The sequence below is a fragment of the Panicum hallii genome, chromosome 2 (genome assembly GCF_002211085.1).
Source record: "Panicum hallii strain FIL2 chromosome 2, PHallii_v3.1, whole genome shotgun sequence".
NCBI lineage: Eukaryota > Viridiplantae > Streptophyta > Magnoliopsida > Poales > Poaceae > Panicum > Panicum hallii.
In genome coordinates, this window is record NC_038043.1 from 12231660 (window position 1) to 12240907 (window position 9248).

The window sequence follows — 9248 nt, forward strand, 5'->3', positions numbered from 1 at the left end:
GATGTCAAAGAAAAATATTTTGACAAGTGAATCTCTAGCTTCCCTAAAAGCCACTCATAGTGAACTTTAAGAAAGCTTCTCATGCTTAACGGTCAAATACAATGAGGTTGAACTTAACTATAGTGCTCTTTGGGAAAGCACCAAAACCAATTCCAAAGCAACTCTTGACTCAATTGTCTCCATAAATGAAAGTTTCTTAAAATGTTATAAAATTGATGTATAAGCTTGTGTTGCTAACTTGGCTAAGCTAGAGAAGTTGATCCAAGCAAATGATGGTCAACTCGAAAGGTTGAACATGTTAGCGAAGCATGGATATGAAGGTAATGTCAAGCCCAAGCCTAAGATCAACTACAAAAAGAATGGGCTTGGATGTTACAAGGGAGGCAAGATAAATGATCGGAAAGTGGTTAAAGGTAAGGAATGTGTCATGTTCATCAAGGGACCAAACCTTGATGACTTGATGAACATTGCACACGGTGTGACAACCACAATTCTGATGAGGACATCCCAGTTATGACTACACCAAGTTCAACCACTGCTACACGTGACCAAGTAATGAAAGGACCGATTACGCGAAGTCGTGCGAAGAAACTACAACAGCAGGTGAATTCACTCCTTACTACATTTAATGCATCTATAGATGAGAATTTTATACTACCTAAATACTCCACATATATCTTGCTAAGGTTTCTACAAGAGCAAGTCGCTGCTGGACCAAAGGAGGCGAGTTACAGAGAAGCTGAACCACTTCACTGCTTTCTGACATCTGAACAAAGTTCCAAGAGCCACGCTCACCAAGTGGTCAAGATTCTCCATGCATAATACACATGGTTGGAAAGCTTATCAAGTCTACTTTCCAACCCAACAAACCTCACATCGTTTGGACTTTCCAATAAGGCGTTATGGATAAAACATTGAAGACTAGTTAGAATGTCAAGAGCCTTCTCCGGAATTTATCTGTGCCCAACTTCCCATGCAAAACTGTACCATTCTATAGATTTGCGTGGTGCATTCTGCACATGCCTGAAAATCTTGTCAAGTCTAGTTTCACACCCAGCAAACGGCTCGTCATTTCCACTGCCGAGCAGGGATTAATGGTCATTTTACTAAAGACTGTGCAGCAGCACAGAAAACGCGCACGGGGATTGAATCCCACTTTGTGAATGCTTCACCACTTGGTCTTCCACCTTCCAATATGGAGACTTCAGTTCAAACCTATCTAGGAGGGTTGTTCCTAGTATAATTATCACCCATATGCTACTAGAAAAAAACTTTGGATCATTTGATAACCGATATGGTATTGCAGCCACGCTGCTGAGTGTCTTACACACCTTTGCTCTTGCAAGTTCTTCTTGGACTTGTGAGGAAGATCTCTCTGAGGTCCCCTAATCCGTGCTCTACGGCTTCCAGTTCGGCTGCACTATTTTGTGTGGATTAGTCCCGGTTTGTGGTTCTACGATCATTCGGAGACCGAGTCAAAGTCCTCAAGGTTTCGGTGCCTCTCTCCCCGTCGCTTGATCGCATCAAACCTTGGTAGGTATAAAGCTACTTATCCGCTGTTCGCAGCAAAAGTTACCCTTGTTCTTAAACCTACTGTTGTGAAGGTTGGACCATCCTTGTGTCGATTCATATCGGCACCTGCCATATGATAATCAGAGCTATCGTTGTCACTGTAGGTTTTCTTATCATCCAATATCTATCCTTTTGTTTACCATCTTTTACAGTTTTCATCCATCATATATATTTGTTTTGCCATAGCCTATAGTCCACTAAAAAGCCACATAAAAAAATCATATAGCCCTTTGTTGGTACTGATAATCTGGTGTCGTTTGCATTCATCTAGTTGTTGTTCACAATTTTTTTAGCACCGTGTTTCTATCTTTTCTTTATCCGCACCCCATAGTTGTTATCTTGTGTTTGCTAAAAAAAAAAGAGATCAGAAAGAAAGAGTAAAAAAAGAAGAAGGAAGAATCTGAAAGGGGTTATATTGTGGTTGGTGCACTTGCAAGTTTTAATTTCGGAACCTCAAGTTTGTGGTGCTTGTGATAGTAACGTTTCACATATTTTGAGTGGTTTACGCACTTGATTTTTCAGTACCATAACCGGACCTCACGTCTTGTAATCCTTTCGATCGCTTAATCACAGCTGCGGTACTGCCACTTTAGCACAACGAGGATTTGAGGTTACATATAGGAAATTTTGATCAAAGATTGAGAAATCCAAAATATACATTTTCTAGCATCTCGATGAGTATGAATTTCCAAATATCAACAAGCATTTGATTCATCCAAATTGCCAATCTTGTTAGCCATTATCAAGCATGTATCATCTACATTCACCAAAAGATCATTCTCTACTAGAGAGCCATTAAAAGCATCATATGGCATAGTGTAGGAATTTAACTAAAACTTATCTAGCCACCCAACAAGTGTTTACCACTAAAAACAAGTTGTAAAAAACTCACGCCTACACAAGGCTAGAGGCTAGATGTTTTAATTGAAGTCCTTGTTACCGAGATGACATTGATTCTTGAAATTGAACAATGATATCCATATTTGGCACCCTTTCCACACATGATGAGAAATACCAATCGAAAGGATCTTGACATAAGATATGAAATATTATTCATCTCAAGTGAATCTAGTATTCAATGCATCTCCAAGTACCTATGAACCAATTCAAGCACTTGGTGGTACCCAAACTATGTTGGGTCCTTGAAGGTTATTCACAAGGTACTTAGGCACCCAAATGGCCTTTGTGCTACCATAAGGTGAACAATTCACCTTAGAAGCACAAGTTCCATTTCAGCCTTTCTAAGCAAAGAATGATCATTGGAAGAGTTGGGCTTAGAAATTTTACCCATGAGACAATTCTTACTAATACGTCCCTTTCTCCAGCAAGTGTAGCAAATGTGTTGCTTGCCATCACAAGATGTGTTCTTTTTTTATCATCTTGATTTTTTGATTTGCTTGTTGCTGGTTTGCCTCTTGTTAAATGATTTGCAAAGATCATCCTTCTTGTGAGAACATGATGCAATTTCATGTCCCTTCTCATTACAACCATAACACTTCCCTTTTGATCTTGTTTTCTTCTTTGGAAGTGAGGTCTTGTCAATCTTGTTGGAACATATTGATGCACAATGTCCCATATTGGAGCATTTGAAGCACTTGATGTGAGCCATCCATTTCTTCTTACCTTTGCTCTTGCTCATATCCTTCTCTTCTTTCTTCAAGGAGTGATCTCTCACATGGTGACCCTCTTTCTTGCAATTAAAGCAAGTGAGAGAGATCTTGATCTTATTTTAACTCTGCTCCTTGTACTTGAGCTTGTTGGACTTGTTCTTCTTGTTTGAGTTCACCACAAGTCCATGACCATTATGTCTCTCCTTTTTGCCTACATTATCCAAGTCACTAGTAGCGAAAGCAACAAGGGATAGCACAGGACAAATCAATATAAACTTGAGAGCATGTGCACGTGCATGTGAGGTTGGTAGGATTTTACCGAAGTTACCATCACCTCATGATCTATGCGCTATATCTATCATGGCATGAGAATCTACAAGCTTTTCGTGGGAGCATGAGAGATCATCATATTTTCTTGAAGGGCCACATGCTTGCTAGTGAGATCCTCAAGTTGAGCCTTTAGCTCGCAATTGACTTTCTCTAATTGAGCCACACAATAGATAGAGTTAGTAGCACAAGGTTGCTCAAATGAAAAATTTTCATACCTACTAACCAAGGATGCATGAGAATCCTTGAGTTTCTCATGCTCTTTAGTTAGAGCATTTAATTCCTTCATCTTCTCAATGACCCATTCTTTTTGCCGCTCATGACTTTCTAAGAAAAAATCATTTTCTCTTACCCATTTCTTCTTGCCTTTTGCCATGAGACACACATCGGCTTCAGCGATGGATGCTATGTGTGGAGAAGAGGTTGATTCCTCACTTGGGCGATATCGATCACAAAATTTTTCTTCTTCAAAAGATTAGTTCTACAAAGACAACTTGGAGTAGAAGTATGACATGAATGGTCATTTAGCCTACTCACCATTTCATTACCTTGTATTCACTCATGTGTTGGTGAGGATGTAGATATGGAAATATCATCTTGACCATTTGAGAAAATCATTTGAGGCTTTTCATTGATTGTTGATGATGCTGAAAACCCCTCACATGATTTTTCCAATGTGTGCTCTTCGTCATCACATTTGGACTTATCATATCTTTCTTTGAGTGTTGTCCAAATAAGATGCGCATCCTCAAGTATATAATCATCATCTTCATCATTCATGATGGAACCAAATACATGTTTACTCAAAGCACGAATTAAAACATTAGTAGCTTGAGCATTAAGTTGTAAGCATTTCTCTTTCTCTTTGGTTAGATTGGACCAATCAATATTTGGAGGAGAAATATTTACATCTACAATCCGCTCAATTTGAGGACCCATAGTCCGAAAAATAGTAAGCACACGAGGGGACCAAAATGCATAATTTGAACCATCAAGCAAGAGAAGTTCTAGCAATACTTCAACTCCCCGTAGACATCTTCTCTCAAGGCGGTTAAGCCCGAAATTGAGAGCCCCGGCTCTGATACCAATTGAAATAACCTTTGATGTTGTCTAAACACGGGGTGAATAGGCGGTTCTGAAATTTTACAAAAAAACTTGCGGTAGAATTAGTAACTCACGGAATCTCCGGAGAATTCTCCAAAACTCCACAACTTTTGGAGTTTCCGCAGAAATCTTCGGAGTTTCCGAAAATAACAAAAGTTTCACAACGCGCCTAAGGAAACTACAACCAAATGTAAATCAACAAATTACCTACACCAGTGAGTTGTTTCCAAGGTATTTCACTAGAAACTTGCAGCTCAAACTTTCTCAAGTGATAGATCGAGATAAACCTAGAAAGAAGCTAGCACAAGCAACAAGTAGTGAAATGAACAAACCAAGAATAAGTGACACAAGGATTTGTTTACCGAAGTTCGGATCCCTTCGTGGGTTCCTACGTCTCTGTTGGGTGCTTCCAAAGAAGCTGGGTCGCGCTCAACCCTTACCCCACTTCACTTCTTGATTTCTTCCCTTGCGAAGTCGAAATCGAAATCGAAGCCTTCACAAACTTCCTGTGGCATACCACAAGCTTGGGTGCTCACCGGGCGATGCCTAGCCGTCTAGGAGGCTTGACCTTCAAGAGTAACAAATGCTTCGATGATCTCTTGCTATGAACTCAAGTGCTCAAGAATGGATTTGCTCACTTTCACTCAATCTTGCTTCCCAATCTCTGTCTCAACCCCAACTCACTTCTCTTCTCAAATCTCTTACAAATCTAGAGTGGGGAGAGCTTCTTAGGGCTGTGGACATGTCTATTTCATGGAGGAACTCAGCAGCAACAAATGGGAGGGGTTGAGGGGTATAAATACCCATCCCCAAAAAACTAGCCGTCGGAAGTTCCGGAATCTTCAGAAAATCTCTGAAGACTCTGGACCCAAAAATTAGCCGTTAGGTTCAAAATAGGTCCGGAGACTCCGTAAAAATATCCGGAACTCCGGATAAAGTTAGCATGTGGCTTTTTTCAGAAATCTTTGGAATCTCTGCAACATTCTCCGGAATCTCCAAAACCTTTGGAGTTTTCGCAAAAATCTTCGGAGTTTCCGCAGGTCTACCGGACAGCTTAGTTGACCCAAGAGAAAAAGGCATAACTTTTTACTCCGGACTTCGAATTTGATGATCTTGGACTCTATGGAAAGCTTATTCAGAGGACTACCCATTCCAACTGAAATTAATATCCAAGATCAACTGGTGAAAGTGTTGTGACAAGTATTTTTCTCATATTATCACTTGAAATGTTAGGTTTGAGCACCGAGACATAAGCAAAGCTTTCAATGACGCATCCCTCTTGATAGTACGGCATGACCTATACTCCAGATCAAATAATGAAAACAATATAAACCTTTTGAGCTTGAATATCTTTACCATGCCGCTTTTCTTCAATATCATATTTTGAGGGTATGCAAGCATTTCCTTTGCCTCTTTCTTGAGCATTATCCTTCTTGAGTTAGTGCCTTAAGGTTCTTCACCATATATGAACAATAATCAACTTGGCATCCTCAAGACACCTAAATCCATATGATTCAACAATGATTGATGCTTAGCAACTTGTGACTACTCTAGTTTTGATTGGTCCATAAATACTAGCACTAATTTGCTTCTTCACCCTAACATGGGTTCATCGGTGCCAAGCCCTTTGCTTGCCATTCTCCCTCGCTTAGTACCTTGTAGCCAAGTTCTTACTAACCCTTAACCATCTTGCCATCTTAAATCACATGTTGTCAGACCTGAGATTACGGGACTGTGTACATAACATAGTTCAAACAGGATTAGGAGATAGGGCTTGTCCTATACCTTATCTATGTTGTACTCTACTCGTATGCGAAGTAGGACTAGTCGGTACAGAAGGAAACTACTCGAGTTGTACTCGAGTACGATTCCTTGGCTAGTATTGGACTAGAATTTATGTAACCCTGTCCTCCCAGATATATAAGGGGGGGCAGGGACCCCCTCAAAACATAACATCAACACCCAAGGCAATACAAATCACCATACAGAACGTAGGGTATTACGCACATCGCGGCCCGAACCTGTCTAAACCTTGTGTTCCTTGCACCTTCGAGTTATTGATCTCGGCGTCTCCCAACCTAAACTTACCACCTCGGGTATACCCCTCGGTGGGCAGCCGGTAAAACACCGACAGCTCGCACGCCAGGTAGGGGAGCGCATCGAAGATCCACTGGTGAACTCGATGGCATCGTTCAAGTTCACCAATGCTGTGCCCTCTCAGGGCACGATGTTCGTTTTCGGCTTGTGGGTCTGTGTCGCAGATGGTGAGGGCAGTTTCCGTCGATTCCTCGTCGACATGAAGCCGAAAACTCTCGCAGCGAGTTTTCATAGTGATCTCGATGAGTTCGTCGATAATCTCGACGACTTGTCAATCCATGGTTCCGCTATGAGGACCGAGGAGGAGTGTGCTTTCGGCGCGACTCCGTCCGGCGCTGCAACAACCTTGCTTGGGTTGGACTTGTTCCAATATGAGGTCTCGCGTAGCCGATCACAACTCGGTCTATGCAATTTGGCCACTGGTCTTCAGGAGGCCAACAACTCCGAGTCCCTCTCCACATTGGAGAAGGACTTGGACTCTTTACTCCAACTCGGAAAGCTCGAAGCCACCACACGTCGGGGGGCTGTGGGTTGTTTTGGTAACAACGGTTTGATGATCACCTCCACTCCGGAGGGGCATTTTGTGCATTGGAAGCGCATGAAACTCTCTGATCTACTCGAGGCCAAAGACCGACTTGTGGCACACCTTGAGCCCTTGCCTTTTCAGGAAGGCAGGCCATTAGCCACCATGGCAGAGGAGTCGACCGAGCTAGTCGAAGTGAGCTCTGATGAGCTCATCTCATGCTAAGTGCTGATGGCAGAAGAGGGCGAGGATGATGGCAACTTGCCCATCGTCTAATTTGATACGGTATCTGAAGATGAGGCCACAGCCAACGCCGGCGATGAAAACGACGCCGATCGTGAGGCACGGAGGGCCAGGAACAGAGCTCGCGCAACCCGGCGAAGGAGGGTCAATGAGCGCATGCGATCTATGCATCGCGAGCTCGATGCCGAATTCGCCGCCGTAAGCGAGCGGGGCTTCAGGAATCCGGTGGCCAACATCGCCAGGGTAACTGCTATACTCGAGCGCAGTAACAATCCAAACCTGTGTCAAGCACTTCATTACGCACAAAGGGCTTGGATTCAGCTTGATCAACAAAACCCGACGTCTACCGTCAGGGAGGAGCGTGTGGGCGAAAGCTGAAGCCAGGCTCACAGTCGAACGGCAGGCGGCCGTCGCCAACCTTAGCGCAGCAACAACAATGACAATGCTCGCGGGAGTCAGGCCTCTGGCGGGAGGCAGCAGCCACCTCCAGGAGGCAACCTGCGACAGGCCAATCATCGGCCTCCTCTAGAAGACCTGCGCCAGCGAATCAATGAAGGACGCGATGCATGGTCCATAATCAATTCCAGGCGTAGAGAGCGCGAAGTAGCCAAGACAGAGGGTACTGACTGCAGCGAGCGTTTTCCAGCTTTCTCTGCACGGTTCAGCAGTTACAAGTACCCTGAGGGCTTCAAGCCGATCGGGATCACCAAGTATGATGGCAAGCAAGCTCCTCAGCAATGGCTACGTTGCTACTCCACTGCCATTGAAGTCGCAGGGGGCTCCAACATCACCAAGGTCGTCTACTTCCCGATGGCTTTGGACCCGACGCTGCTCACGTGGTTGGAGAGCCTTAGCAACAACTCGATCGACTCCTGGGAGTGACTCAAGAAGGTCTTCATCGACAACTTCTAGGGGGTGATCACTCGCGTAGGTACTCATCACCATCTTGCTCAATGTAAACAGGAACGTAACGAGCTCCTATGGTACTATACACACCGTTTCTTCGACGTCTGTGCTACCATTACGAATATCTCGGAGGAAGACATCATCGACTGCTTCTACAATGGCATCACCGACCCAGGCATCTACAGAGACTTTGGGCGGAACAGATTGAAAACTGTTGCAGGGCTTCATGACATGATGCACGATTGGTCCGAACAGGAGGAAAACATGCGGGAGCGGTTCCCGAGGTGCAATGATAGCAACCTAAGGCGTCCAAACGACAACCGTAATGACAAGAGCCAGCGGGACTACTCGGATCCATCCCGAAAGCGCAAGCCAGACGATCTCGTCGCGGCTGTGGATCGTCTCTCGCGAGGCAAAAAGACAACAACGCAGGAGGAGCTCAAAAAGCTCCTGCAGAAGAAATGTCCATGGCATCCAGGTGCCAATCACGTGACAATTGATTGCTACCACCTCCGGAGGACATTTAGCAATCCCGGTGGTGGCAAGAAGAACAAGCCAGCGGACAAAGAACCCGAAGAGGACGACCAAGGGGACAAATCGCACAACGCGAAGTTCCAGGATGCCTCAAAGACCATCAACGTCATCTTCGGGGGAGATGGAGACTTCGGTTCCAGGCGGGAACAGAAACTGCTTCTTCGAGAGATCATGTCTGTCGAGCCGACGGTACCACGACCACTCCGTTGGTCAGAGGTCCCCATCTAGTTCTCACGCGATGATCAGTGGACAAGCTTCTCGGAGCCCGGTAAGTTCCCCTGGTCCTGGATCCGGTGGTGGCAGAAGTCAAGCTCACCAAAGTGCTCATCGAA